Source organism: Pagrus major, chromosome 17, assembly GCF_040436345.1.
Source record: "Pagrus major chromosome 17, Pma_NU_1.0".
NCBI classification, from domain to species: domain Eukaryota; kingdom Metazoa; phylum Chordata; class Actinopteri; order Spariformes; family Sparidae; genus Pagrus; species Pagrus major.
This window is the reverse complement of record NC_133231.1, coordinates 3,152,328-3,167,619: the sequence shown is the minus strand read 5'-3', so window position 1 is coordinate 3,167,619 and position 15,292 is coordinate 3,152,328. Positions and strand designations below refer to the sequence as shown.

Sequence of the window (15,292 nt, the reverse complement as noted above, 5' to 3'; positions counted from 1 at the left end):
TCTGTTAACACTTGCTCAAATTACTAAGTATAATGTGAAAGATAGTTTCAAACCCACAGAGAATTATGACTCATCTCTGCAGTTCCCAACAAATATTTCCCTCAGGAGTTGGTGGAGACCAAAAACAGAGCTAAAGGGAGAGTGAATACTGGACACAATGCCTACACAGGCTTTAACATGAGCAGCAGGATGTCAATATACATTTACTGAATAGCAAATACATACAGCTTTAAATGTAAATGCATAACATGGGGTGCCCAGAGACATACTGTATACTGGTATTTTTCTGGATTGTTTAATATTTCTTGACCTTGACCCAGTTTGAGAAATTGCCCCGTGCTTCATCATGTCACCCTGGGAGCCACGCTCATTTAAGCCTATTATTACAATAATCATTAGAGGAACCAATTATACTCACAAACTGTTTTTTTTTTTTAATTTATGGAGAAGCAAGACAAAATTTTCAAAGGATAGGTCCTCTTTTGAGGATGCTTTTGACATGCTTGATATTCAGACCAGCATTAGTGAAAATCCTCGGCAGCATGATCCATTTTAAGATATATATATATATAATTACTTACTTTGGTTGTTCATGTGGAACATTGAGATTGCTATGAAGAGTTAAACTTTTATTCTTAATTTAAAAAAACAACTACATTTTAATATATCCCATCCCTTTCCAATAACTAATTTTAATATCTTAAACACATAAAATGTCATTTCAGCCGGTGGGGTCTCCCTGTCAAAAGACATCTGTGGAGAGTTGTGAGGAGAAGACTGCGTGTGAAGCATCGGACAGAACCAGACCTTCTAAAGAAATAAACACCCGGAGTCACATCAGACTCTGGTCTGATCCAGACCGGTTTAGTAATGGGAGGAGAGGTAAGAGATTACTTTTCAACTTTTGGGATTAAAAATTGGATTTATCTTCACTCCTGTTTATCAACCTGACTGCAGCAGTGATCTGGGGAGGTGGCATCCTTTGTCAGGTGTTTATGTGCTGTAATGTTGACTGGAGCTGGATAGGAAATGTACATTACTTAGTGAATGTAACGTTACAGAGAGGAGAGGGGAAATAGGAAAGAGAGATCCTGAGTCTCTGGTGAGTGCTGGGTTTTGTGAGAGGTTAAAAGAGTAAAAACTGTTTTCAGTTTCCCTTAGAGTGGCTGGTTGATTGAGATTATAATGATTTGACCTTCAAATTATTCATTAAAAGAGCACATTTTACCAATTTTTCATCTACAGAGATATTTAGATCTCAAACATGTCAAATCAAAAATGTTGTGTTCTCAGTTTCATTTTACATTTTATAAGTAATATAAACCAAAAGAAATTCCACTATATTTGTGGTGCTGAATGCTTGTCTGTTTTTAAGGCTGAAATAGTTCATACACCGCTGCGTGCCGTCTTCAGGGGAAACCAAACACAGACAGCTGCTCAAATGTGTGTCGGGCGACAAAAGCATTTAAGCTGCATCTGATAATATCCCACTAATTAAGATTAAAATCTTTGCAAAACAATGAACACATGCTGTACATTCAATGTGATGAACCTTAAGGCTATGTCTTAACCACGCAGTGATCCTTGGTGGATGTTACATTGGTTTGAAGATGTACAGCCTGTTAAATAATGATAAACGCCCCCTCATACTAAATGCTTCAGTACACAAGAAGTTCAACATTGTGGCAAGCAGGAAGAGACAGGGATAGGAGTTTATTTCCCTGATTGAACTGCAGTTTAGAGGTTGTTTGGCTAAGTTGACAAACAGTTTTAGTCGAGTCAGTGGGGAAAAATAAATCTTTGACAAGCATGGAGGATGATGCAAACTAAATATGTGAAGCAGCTACAGGAAAATATATCTGCTGGAAACACAGGAGTTTTGATTAACTAATTAAAGTGAGTGTGTGTCGATTTAGGTTAATAAAAATGGTTCATCATACAAATTAAAATAGTAAAATTTGCAGTGACACCTATATAAGGTCTTTATCAACATCTTAATTGATCAGATATGACCAATACTAATGTTAGCTAAAGTTAGCTAATTTAGTTAGCTGCATAACTGATTTTACCGAGTCAGTTCACTGCATGTGTGCTCCTGTTACTTCATATTTTAGTATATACATTTTTATTATATGTCACACATAAAAAATGTATCTCGGGATATCAACAGTTAATTGCCGACAATACATATAATCTGTTTAACATGTTGGTCTAAAAATTAATATAAACACAAGTTGGAGCGTCTGTGTAAGCTAGACAGGTGGGATCTCAACAACTGTGTGCATGGCTTCACTTATGGTGCGATAAAGTCCTTTACTACAGCAGTAACTGTAATTTATTAGAAACATTTGTAGAATCTGTGTTAAGAACAGCAACACTAATTACTGTGTAACAGCTAACATTTGTGGTCATTTAAAAACATTAAAACATAGTTTACTGTGGCTTATGGCCTCAAACAGATACAGTAAAGCACGCGAAAAGAAGCTCAGTTTGGGAACATTTTCTCCAGAAAAGCAACTAAGCCTATATAGTTAAAATGTGTGACGCTTCCCTTTACTTTAGTAGTACTACTCTCCAGGTCGAGAAAGTGTGCCCGCTGGTAAGAGCAGATGTATGCTGGCAATCACTGTAGTAGAGTTCATTCGGTAACGTTACCTCGAGCCAGAGTGCGTCATGACATCGAGAACTACTGTGACTAAACACATGGAAAAGCATTTTGAGAAGAAGAATGATGCACGAAAGATTAAGCTAGCCAGGAAAGACAAGCTAACATTAGCTCCGACAAGCGACTGCTCGACAGCTCTCACAAACTAAAGTTGAATTAGTAACCACCTGTAACCTGAAACCGTACAACAAGACCAGAACAGACCAGAACAAGATCTGTCATCTGTCTGGCCTCTCACTGGATACGTATCAATCAGTGTGATTAAGAAGGAGTTGTAAGGTATATTTTAACATTAGACAAAACAAATTCAAATTAGACAAAAATCGCGCAGTTGGCACCTTGTGTGGCAGCCTCTGCCGTCAGAGGGCCCTGCGATGAGCTGGCGACTCGTCCAGGGATATACCCTGGCCTCCGCCCATATGAACACTGGATTTGGCCCCAGTAAGCCCCGCAACTCCCTGAAAGGGGGGATAAAGCGGCAACATTCCCGCGACCCTCACGGATATAGCGGTCAAGAAAATGAACTGAACTGAACTGAACAAAACAAATTACCTAGCTGTTTCCCTGTGGTTCCAGTCACATATGGTCTAGTGGTTAGGATTCCTGGTTTTCACCCAGGTCGCTGAGGTTCAATTCCCGTTCGAGGGCGGCAGCTCAGTTCATGGGGGCTTTCCTGGAGATGAAAGTCTAGCATAGACTATGGCTGCATCCAAATATCTGGAATCCACCACACCTGCAGACTTGCAGAAAGTCTGTGAGTCTTGAGGGCTGTCCAAACTCACAATTGATCCAGTCCATTTTATTTTGTAGTCTTTAGGGCTGTATATCAACGGCATATACTTGCAGACTTGACGTGATGGCAGTGAACATGTCACAGTTTGTACAACTGAGGGCTCAGTCTGCAAGTTCGAAGGGCGGAGATTTGGATGCAGCCCATGTTACAGAACGAGGATGGGTAGCTAGAGAGGCTGCCCTTGGGCAAGGGACCAAAAGTCTTCTAGTGTCTTACCGGCATGTCTTCACTCTACTATTTCTTCACAACCTATGCATGCCGACAGGCCCAGTATGAGCTAGTGTGTGTATTCAGGGTCTACATTTGATTGTGTGTGTAATGAAAAAATGAGTGGGAAGATATATGAAATTTCGTCGAAGTAAACACACCACATGTTGTTAGACAACACTATATTTCCTGCTTTTAGCACTGTTATATTGTAGAGTTTCAGGGTAGTCCATTCATTTGTACATTGCTTGCTCATCCAGCACACATTACATTTTTCTTCCCCTGTATTGGTTGGTTGTATGGCTGCTGAAAAATAAATGCATATTTGCAGGGGGCTGATACACGACAGGCACAAAAAGTAACTTTTCTGGACCCTCGACTGCCTATGGGTGGTCTGGGGAAAATTGTTTCTGATCCACAGGATTGTTTTGTTGCAAGACAGGAAAAAAAAAACTTCCTAGGAAATCTGGCCCATATCCAGTTCTCTTTAAACATTCATGTGGTGTCATTTAGGTTGCCTCATGATGACATCATTAAACTAAATAAATCAAGGAAACCTTGGAAAATGTAGGTTTATTAAATATGCCACCATCCCCTAATTGCCCTTTGTGACCACAGTAGCAGCTGATGAATACAATTTTTAGACTGTCTTAGAAATCATTTAACACTGAGTACTGAATATGCAACAAACTGTGTGGAGGAAGACATTTTAAAAAGCCTAATTAGGTGTTACAAACTGTGGGTAGCACATGGGTGGCTTAAAAAGTACTTTACACCAGGGTTGGGCGATATGCCTAAAATAATATCACATTATTTTAGGCTATATTTCAATACACCATATATATCCATCAAAATTTTAACAAATTAAGACTTTTTGATATATAATCATCAGCAATGTGGATATAATGACTACATGGGTAAAGACAAGTATTAGTAGTAGAACAGTCTGGGAGTTTCAGAAAACGACATCACTTTACTGTAACGCAGCCTTTAAAACCAACACTTATGCTATATCATGATAAAGATATACATTGTAGATGTTGCCAAGTCCTATTTTGTATTTTTGATACTTCATCAACCAACATGAATCTGTCTTGAGGCAAAGGAATGCATAATATATTATATCCACACAAGTAAGCAATGAGCCATCAGATGAGTGAGTTGGTGATCTTGGCGTTGCTTGCCTGGACAAGAGATTCAACACCAGAACAAGCAGCTTAACACCAGAACACCAGACCATAAACTGGTTATAGCAACATACACAGTTAGTTCAGGTGATGTCAACTGAGTGAACCTCATGTGCTGATGGAGATCACAAGATGCAATTTAAACTCTCAGAAAAGGCAAATTAACTTTGACGTAAGACTTTTCTATTTGTGGTCAGGATGGAACTTCTACTCGATCATTCCCTCTGTACAGTAAGCTGTAAACTCATTGTTGCTCTAACTGCTCTTTTCATAAGAAGGTAGAGATTAAGAGGACTTTATGCAGAGGAATGTAAAATGTTTATTGCCTTTACAAGCAATTCCCATTTGTATTTATTCCATCGACACAGTGTGCAGCCATTGTGCTGATGAGCTCAGACAATGGCTCTGTTGTTGAATGCGACAGCTCTAAAGAGTTTGATGCCCAGCTAATCTGAGGGAGTGTATTGCGTTAAGTGGGAACTATTATGTCCTCTTATGTCCTCCTATGTAGTATTCAGCAGTCACAAAGAGATGAAAAAGGGGTCGATTTACAACCTAATTGCAGACTCATTATGGAAAACGAAAATTGGGAAAATAGGGAAAATGGAGTACTGGGTTAGGAAGGGGAGGAGAAGAGATATTAGCAGACAATATGACTCCTCCATAGTTTGTTTGGAAAGAGTCAGCCACAACAAGACAATGAGAGAAGGGAGGTAGAGACAGAGTACAGCAGAGATCTCTGGAGCAATGCCATGCTGAGATAGGAAATGTAATTTTGTCCCTGTTTTCTACTACTACTATATCAATGGCAGGCCAACAGTGTATCAGTTTACAGCTTCACTGTTGATGTGTACACCATTAAATAACCACCACTTGCCTGACTCAGGCACACATGTTCACAAATTAAGTAATATATGATAATGTGATAAGTTTTATTCACCCTAAATTTAATCTTGTTTGCCAACTTAGACTGGGATAATGTCAGTACACAAGTCAACAAACTACATGACAAAGGTCTAGTCCTTTTTAGACATTTTAATGCAGAATTCTTAGAAATTATACTTTTAACTCCCACTTTTACATTCTCGATACAGGTTCAACACACCATAGATCAAGGTAATTATTCCATTCACTTCTGGTCCCATATGGTCTAGTGGTTAGGATTTCTGGTTTTCACCCTGACGGCCCAGTTTTGATTCCACACACCCACACAGGGTTTAAAAATCCCCTTTTCCCCAGTGTAGCCATGGGGCTGAAACATGTTCAAGAAACGGAAACAAGTCCAGTTGCCTAGGATACAGCACTTAATTTTACCATGACCTGGATGACTGAGAACCTTCATCAACATTACTGACTGTGATGTGGAGCTGCTAGAGTTACTTGTCTGTGTGGAATGAAAATGACAGGAGCAGGAAAATGAATGAAACTTTGTCGCGGTCAAAGTTGCCACTATATTGTAAAAGCCTGAAAAATTCCAAACTGTCTAAACTAGGAAGTGTTTATCAAACACGACCCTGTTCATTGTCTATTTCTCACGTAAAATGTTTTCATAAACATATTTTAGATGTAATACCATATTGTTTGTTACCAGGCAGCTGTAATACTGTTTCCTGTTCCAAAACAGACAACAAGGAAAAACCAAGCACCGCCCGACTCACAGTACGTCACCCACCATCAGGAGTGTTTATTGGTCTGGTGTAGTGCAGTGCAGTCTGGTTGTCGTAGTTTTTTTCCCCTTTCTACCCCATTTCATAAATATTTGCGTCTTTCTGCTGCATGGACAGCCCTGTTTTATGCAAGGGCCATCTTTTTCCAGCATTAAAATACTGTGTGATGGCCTTCGGGCTTCTGTTTATTGCTGCTCGCCCTGCCTGTGCTCCTCCCTTTCAGGTGTTCCTGGCCAGCTCCTCCCACCTCGTTGGGGGATTCGTTCCACCTGCTGCCCACCTATATATATTGGTGACTTCAAAATGGCGGCCCTCTTCCCCCTCTTGGATGGCTGGTGCTGTCCTCATGGCTTTGTTTGGGTTTGGTTGTGTTTGATTGGTACCTTTGTGACTTTACACATACACGCACACACACACACGCACTGTGCATCCAACACTCTCATCCCACCACTGATCACTGATGTACACTCTAAGTTGGTTTGTTTTTCCTTACTTTCAATAAATTTGTGAATTCCTTTACCTGGTAGCTGCGTGGTCCTCCCTTTTTGTTGTGCTCTCTAACGAGCGGGGCATAACAAATGGGGGCTCGTCCTATGTTGTATCCGGGGTTTTGATTGTTTGTTTGTGTGGAACTGAGGGTGTGGGAGGCCTATAGTAGCTGGTTGTTTCTGTGTTTGGTTGCTTGTGGTCTCTGGTTTTCTGGTGAGTGCAAGGTGGGTTTTTGGGCCCTGTGAGTTGTGGTAGTCGCCTGGATTGTTGAGACGGTGCATGTGGTTACACAGGGTGTGGCTGCAGGGAGGGTCGTTGAGGGTCAGTTCTACTCTGGCCGGGGCATCTGTTTGTTCCTCCAGGTAGGCTGTAGCAGCTTTTCCTGTTTAGAGGGGATTGCTGGGTTTGTTATTTTCCAGGGCTCTTTGTTATTTTTGTGTGTTGTCCGTGTGGCTAGTAGCAGTTGTCTCGGGGGCACCATCCGTAGCTTTGGCTGAAGGCTGTCTGCCTTCCCCAAATGCAAGCGGGCTCTGGGTGCATAAGTTCCCGCCACCAGTACAACACATGAAGACTAGGGTTGAGCTATCTAGTTTATGGTTAGGCAGTTAGGGAGGAGGCTCCTTTTCATGTGAACCCTCTCTGTGGTGGTGCTCTGGGTGACTATTGCACTGTGGTTATCTTCTCAGGTAGTGGCAGGTTGTGCTGTGTGCACGGGGTCTTGACCGGTTGGTGGAGTGTCTGGTTGGGTGCACCATGTCGAAGGAGCATAAGAATCCATTGGTTGCTGAGTTTTTGAAGCGGCCGGGCCGCGGTACGTTGTCTCAGTTTGCTAAGACGGATTTAGTTGACTTAGCTGTGCATTTTGGTTGGAAGAAGCCTGAGCATGTGCCTAAAAAAGCTGATTTGAGGGTCATTGTTGAGGGGCTGCTAGTGTCAGGAGGCTTTTTAGAGCTTGAGCAGAGTAAACCTCCCCCTGCTGAGAAGCTCCCAGAGGTTCTTGAGAAGCTGTCGTTTGAGCAATATATGCAGCTGGAGAAAGAGAAGGCAGAGATGGAAAGGGAGAGGTTACATTTTCAGTTGGAGCACGAAAAGCTGCAGGCAGAGCAGGCACAGAAGGCAAGGGAGGCAGACGTGCAAGTAGCCTTGGAAAGGGAGAGGTTAAAAATCGAGCAGATGAAGTTGGAGTTGATAAGAGAGGGGAAGGCAAGTGTGTCTCTCTTGGGGCCTGGTGTGCCAGGCCGAGCTGTTAGTTCCTCTGGTTTTGATGTTGCCGGTAATTTGCGTTTGCTGCCCAAATTCAATGAAAGGGACCCGGACACGTTCTTTTCTTTGTTTGAGCGTGTGGCTGATGCCAGGGGGTGGCCTGATGTTGATAGAACCTTGATGCTGCAGTGTGTGTTCACGGGTAAGGCTCAGGAGGCATATTCTGCCCTTAGCCCTGTGGATGCCACAGTTTACTCGAAAGTGAAGGCTGCGGTGCTGAAGGCTTATGAACTGGTCCCGGAGGCTTATAGGCAGAGATTTCGGGGCTGGAAGAGGGGCGAAAGACAAACTCATGTTGAGTTTGCTCGTGACATTTTGGCCCATTTTGCACGTTGGTGTTCAGCCTCTGATGTTGACAGTTTTGATGGTCTTTGTGATCTTATTGTGTTAGAACAATTTAAAAACTCTGTTCCTCATCACATTGCTGTGTACGTTAATGAGGGTAAGGTTAAGTCAGCTTCGGAGGCTGCAGTTTTGGCGGATGACTACGTGTTGACTCATGCTGGTTGCTCGGAGCGGCGCAGGTTTGGTGCTAGTGGCGTGCAGAAAGAAAATGGGAGGTCTGGGCTGGGCAAGTTTGTGGGGACTCAGCAGCTTTCTCAGGCAAGTGTTAGAAGTGTCCCTGGCACAGATGGGAAATTTGATCCTAATAAGGTCTGTCATTTGTGCAGGAACAAGGGTCACTGGAAGGGGGAGTGTCCACTGTCCAAGCCGGAACAAAGGCCAAACGGGTCTGTTGGTTCCGTGTATGTGAAATCTGCTGGTTTTGTTGCCACAGCGTCGGTGTTTGGGGACCAAAGGGGGCCCTGTAGACGGGCTATAGGGGGGCATCAGGAAGTTGATGAGGTTTATGCTCCCTTTGTGACGGATGGGTTTGTGTCTCTGGGTAAGGGGGAGAGGAAACCAGTTAGGATTTTGCGAGACACAGGAGCGAGCCAGAGCTTTATCCTGGAGGGGGTATTGCCTTTTTCGTGTGGTTCAAACACTGGTGATACAACTCCTGTGCTTGGCATTAGTTTAGTTCCTGTGTCGGTGCCGTTGCACCACCTGAATTTGTTTTCTGACCTGGTTGAGGGTGAAGTGGTCATGGGGGTGCGTAGCTCTTTACCTATGGATGGGGTGGATGTTATCCTGGGCAACGACTTGGCTGGCGCACGGGTGTGGAGAGACGTTGCGCCACAGCTGGTGGTTACCGCGTCACCTGGGTGCTCTGGGGCTCTGGATGAGTGTGCGAGGCAGCATCCTAACGTTTTCCCTGCGTGTGTTGTCACTCGGGCAATGAGCAGAGCAAACTCACGAGAGGAGGTTGGGCCTGCTCAGTCTGATTCCTCACAGTGGTGTTCTCAGGGCGATGCTCTTGGAGAGGTTGGGGTTCAGGCTCTGCTTTGCCCTGGCCCTTTGTCTTCCATCAGCAGGGAGGAGTTGGGTGCAGAACAGGCAGGAGATTCTACGCTTGCACCTTTGTTTAATGTGGTTGGTCCTGAGGGTGAGGGGCAGGTATTGGATAATGGTTATTTTCTGCAGGATGGAGTGCTGCTGAGGAAGTGGAGGCGTGTGGTAGATGGTGTGCAGTTGGACCAGGTAACACAGGTGGTGGTGCCCTTTAAGTTCAGGAATCTTGTGTTATGTGTTGCACATGATGGCATTGCTGGTCATTTGGGGGTTAAGAAGACTTACAACCGTGTGCTTCGACATTTCTTCTGGCCCTTGTTGAAACGGGATGTGTCAGCGTACTGTAAAACATGTCATACATGCCAGCTGACTGGCAAGCCCAACCAAAAGATCAGGCCAGCTCCACTGTGCCCGATTGCAGTGGTGGAGAATCCCTTTGAGCACTTGCTGGTTGATTGTGTTGGTCCGCTGCCGAAGAGTAAAAATGGTAACAGTTATTTGTTAACAGTGATGTGTAAGGCTACTAGATACCCGGCAGCATTTCCACTGCGCTCTATCAAAGTCAAGCCTGTCCTGAGAGCCCTAACTACATTCATATCCACATTTGGTATTCCGAAAGTGATACAGTCAGATCAAGGAAGCAACTTCATGTCTCGTACCTTTGCTCAAGTACTGAGGCAGCTTCAGGTGAAACACAGTGTCTCAAGTGCTTACCATCCTGAGTCACAGGGAGCTCTGGAGAGGTTTCACCAGACATTGAAGTCAATGTTAAGGTCTTACTGTACCGAGCTGTCCCAAGATTGGGAGGAGGGGCTTCCCTGGCTGTTGCTGTCGGTGCGTGAGGTGGTCCAAGAGAGTGTTGGGTTTAGTCCAAATGAGTTGGTGTTCGGGCACACTGTCCGGGGTCCCTTGGCAGTTTTGAGTGATCACTGCAAGAGTGTGGAGCCGCCTGATAACATCCTGAGTTATGTGAATGACTTTCGGCGTCGCTTGTACACGGCTTGTGCAGCTGCTCGTAGGAAGCTGGGTGTGGCTCAAGGGAAGATGAAGGTTTTTTTTGATCGAAAAGCTGAGTCCCGTTTGTTTGAGCCGGGTGATCAAGTGTTGGCTTTGCTACCTGTGGTTGGCTCTCCTTTCCACGCTAAGTTTAGTGGGCCGTACACTGTTAAGAGCCGCAGGTCTGACTGTGACTATTTCATTCACACACCTGGAAGGAAGAAAAAGGTGCAATGGTGTCATGCCAACCTGTTGAAGCCATATTATGCTGGACAATCAGATGTGGTGGATGTGAAAGGGGGTTTTGCTGCAGTAGGGCAAGAGTCTGAGCCTAAGGTGGTGTTGGCTGTCACAAAGGCTGCCACACTGCCCACAGAGGATTTTGTTGTTCCCTCAGAACAGAGTGTCATGGGGAGGTTGAATAACTCTGCTTATTTGAACAGGTTGGAAGCTCAGCTGAGCTATTTGCCTGAGGGCCAGCGAGCAGATCTGGTTCAGTTGATTAAGTCACATCCTTCCCTGTTTTCAGACACTCCTTCACGTACTCACCTTATTCAACACGACATAGATGTGGGTGACACCAAACCGATAAAACAACGTTTCTATCGGGTTTCCCTGGAGAAGCGACGTCGCATGGAAAAGGAGGTTGAGTACATGGTGGAGAATGGTATAGCGGAGCCATCATTCTCAAACTGGGCTTCACCATGCTTGCTGGTTCCGAAGCAGGATGGTTCAGACAGGTTTTGTACTGACCTCAGGAAAGTTAATGCGGCCACTAAACCCGATTGCTATCCACTGCCCCGCATTGAGGACTGTGTGGATGAGGTAGGGAATGCCAGGTTCGTTACAAAGTTAGATCTTTTGAAGGGCTACTGGCAGGTGCCACTGACGCAGAGAGCCAAAGAAATTTGTTCTTTCATTACTCCTGGGGGGTTGTTCTCGTATAATGTGATGCCATTTGGGTTGCGGAACGCCCCGGCTACTTTTCAGCGCCTTATGAACCAGGTGCTGCGTGGGCTCTCTGGGTGTTCTGCATATTTAGATGATGTTATTGTGTTCAGTGATTCCTGGAACTCTCATGTTCAGCGTCTCAGAGCTCTCTGTGATCGCCTAGTGGCGGCCAGTTTGACGGTGAATTTGTCAAAATGTGAGTTCGCCAAGGCTACAGTTACATATTTGGGAAAGGTTGTGGGTCATGGTGAAGTGCGGCCTGTGAGAGCCAAGGTGGAGGCTATTGACAAGTACCCTGTTCCAGCAACTAAGAAAGAGTTGGGGAGGTTCTTGGGTTTAGTGGGGTATTACCGGGGGTTCTGTCGGAATTTCTCCACTGTGGTGGCCCCACTGACAGACCTCTTGGGCAAGAAGGCTGTGTTTGTGTGGTCTTCTCAATGTCAGGCGGCTTTTGAGACTGTGAAAAATCTCCTCTGTTCCTCTCCTGTTCTCACTGCTCCAGATTTTGGGAAGCCTTTTACCATCCAGGTAGATGCCAGCGGTGTGGGTGCTGGAGCAGTACTGCTGCAGGAAGGGGAGGGAGGTATTGACCACCCGATATGCTTCTTCTCGCGTAAGTTTAAGTGTCATCAACTAAACTATTCAGTGGTGGAGAAAGAGGCGCTGGCGTTGATTTGGGCACTTCAGTTTTTTGAAGTGTATGTGGGTTCGGGGTCAACACCAGTCACTGTTTTCACAGACCATAATCCTCTGACTTTTCTGTCAACTATGCAGAATTGTAATCAGAGGCTGATGCGTTGGTTGTTGTTTTTGCAACCCTTCAATTTAAACATTTGTCATATTAAAGGTCGGGAAAACATAATGGCCGATGCTCTATCCCGAGCCTTAGTGTAACTGCTTACGTAGACCCTAGTGGGTCTCCGTTTTTTTTATGGGGGGGGGTGTGATGGCCTTCGGGCTTCTGTTTATTGCTGCTCGCCCTGCCTGTGCTCCTCCCTTTCAGGTGTTCCTGGCCAGCTCCTCCCACCTCGTTGGGGGATTCGTTCCACCTGCTGCCCACCTATATATATTGGTGACTTCAAAATGGCGGCCCTCTTCCCCCTCTTGGATGGCTGGTGCTGTCCTCATGGCTTTGTTTGGGTTTGGTTGTGTTTGATTGGTACCTTTGTGACTTTACACATACACGCACACACACACACGCACTGTGCATCCAACACTCTCATCCCACCACTGATCACTGATGTACACTCTAAGTTGGTTTGTTTTTCCTTACTTTCAATAAATTTGTGAATTCCTTTACCTGGTAGCTGCGTGGTCCTCCCTTTTTGTTGTGCTCTCTAACGAGCGGGGCATAACAACTGATTTAAGGTTTCTAAGCCTGAAGACCCATATCGTACTTCAGAATATCATTTAACACTTTTAGAAAAAGGGTTCACATCAGAGTAAACAATAAACAAGTTGTAATAGTAATAAGGAGGAGGATATAAGAAAGAGTGACAACAGCAAAACAAATGTGTCAAAGGAGAAGACACATAAGGGATCAGGAGAGGAGACCAGCAACAAAACAGAAGAATATGCAAAGAGTGACAGTAGTGGAGGCACAACCAAAGAGTGAGAATAACTGAAGCAACGAACATGACAGAGAGGAGGACAGAGACACAGCCCCACCATTTAACAGCAGCTTTGTCCCAGCAGGTTGTTCAAGTCAGATGCATCAGGGAAAACTGTGTTTGTGTATGTGTGTGTGTGTGTGTGTGTGTGTGAGAGAGAGAGAGAGAGAGAGAGAGAGATTGTTTCCACAGTTAATAGCATCATTGTTGCCAGCAGGGAACAAAGCTTAATTGTCCCCTTTCATTTCCTTTTTATTCAGTCATCTCTCTCATCTTTTCTTGCCTGCTACTCATCCTTCCTTCCTTTCTTTCATGCACTCCCTCTCTCTGCTCATCCTATCCTTCATCCATCAACCCACCCTTTTTCTTTCTTCTTTAGTCCATTCCTTTCTTCTGCATCCTTTGCCTCCTTCTGTCTTATTACTCGTTTGAACCTTCCCTCCTGCTCTCCCTACAGTAACCAGTTTAACCCATCTTCATTTGTTTCTTTCTCTTTACCTTCTTCCCTCCTTCTTCTCCCTCCTTGTTCTCCATTTGGCCATATTTTCTTTCATCTGTTCTTTATTCTTCTCTGTATTTTAAAGGTGTTATATGTACAATATGGACCAAATAGAGTTAGTGTAGTAATGAGTCCTAAAACCCAGACATCAGTTAGCAATTTTGTACATTCGGTTCCCTCGTCTCAAAGTCAATGGGTTTTTTAAATTGTTTTTTGGTCAGATGCCTGAAATAAGGTCTGCCAAACACAGAGACTCATCTACTCACTAGTCCGTCTTTACAGGCCGACTTTAGTTACAAACTATTCTAACTTTACAACTTGTAGACTTGTCAGTTTACAGAAAAAAGTGCATAGTAATTTTGTGGTGAGATGCTTAGTGGTGGTGACGTTTAAGTCATGTGACCGCATGGTAGTCAGTTTATAGCCTAACATTAGCTTTTTACTTCTGGCGATTTGATTTACACTTTAAAAATCACAAAAGTGGCATGCATCGTTGAAGATTATCCTGCCGAACAAAACATGTAAGAATCATAAACTTTACAGCGATATTCCAAAATCCAACCCAGAAATCCCATTGGCTTTTTGCTGAGGGAATCAGGGCGATGCTAACTTCTTGGTTGGCCTAAAAAATATATCATCCTTTCACCACTCTATTGGACGGTAGCTCCAAAAATATAGGTGGCAGCATATCACCAGTCTAGCCGACAACTGCTTCTCTTTGCTAGCTATCCTTGGCTGTAGCTAGCTACCTAATTGACTTAAAAGTCAGCCCTTTATTAGTTACTCTTGCTAGGTTGGACAAGCTTGACAATGAGAAACATGGCGACGCCAGTCATGTTTAGTTATTAATCAGCGAGTTCGAGAAGAATCACTACAGTTTAATTTTGTCACCTAAGATGAACATAACCAAGCTATTTCTTGTTGAGCTCAATCCCATATGGTCTAGTGGTATAGGATTTCTGGTTTTCACCCAGACGGCCCGGGTTCGATTCCCGGTATGGGAACAAAGTTTTAGGGGACAGCAGATCAGTCCATAGGGGCTTACCTAGGGAAAATAGTCCAGTATGGACCACGATGCAGAATTTACACTGGTGGCTGGACGTGCCCTCAACAAGGGACTGAACTTAGTCAGTTTGCTGATGAACTTCAACGTCAACAAACCTGGCTGACATTGGGCTAACTGTAGTGTTATCCAGGCAGCGAGCCATTAGCTAGCATAAAATGTGACTGTATTCAATGTGATGTGTCTGTGCAGATAGTGGCATCTGTATCTTGTGACTTTAGTTCAGTGAAACGGAGAAACCTGAATTCAGAAGATTTGCTGTTGTATCATTTCATCTGCATTTGGACTCCCCAATTTTATGCTATTTTTATGTTCTCCTTTTCCTTTTTATCGTTCTCCTCTCTCTGCCCTTCTTCAAGTCAAACATTTTATTCTCGTCCTCTGAAAAAAATCAACATTTTCTCACTGGCTTGTTTTTAAAACATGACTAATAATTAAAAGTGTGACTTATTGTGAAATTGTATCAGTGCATCTGTCCATTAATTCATGCAGTTATTATACATTGCTGAA

The 15,292-nt window shown here is 43.9% G+C and overlaps 1 non-coding gene across 1 annotated transcript; it reads left to right on the top strand.

Moving 5' to 3' along the window:
- Positions 1 to 14,650: 14,650 nt before the first annotated feature.
- On the top strand, positions 14,651 to 14,723 carry trnae-uuc (transfer RNA glutamic acid (anticodon UUC)). Its single transcript has one exon. It is a non-coding gene; the product is annotated as a tRNA-Glu (tRNA).
- Positions 14,724 to 15,292: the final 569 nt, after the last annotated feature.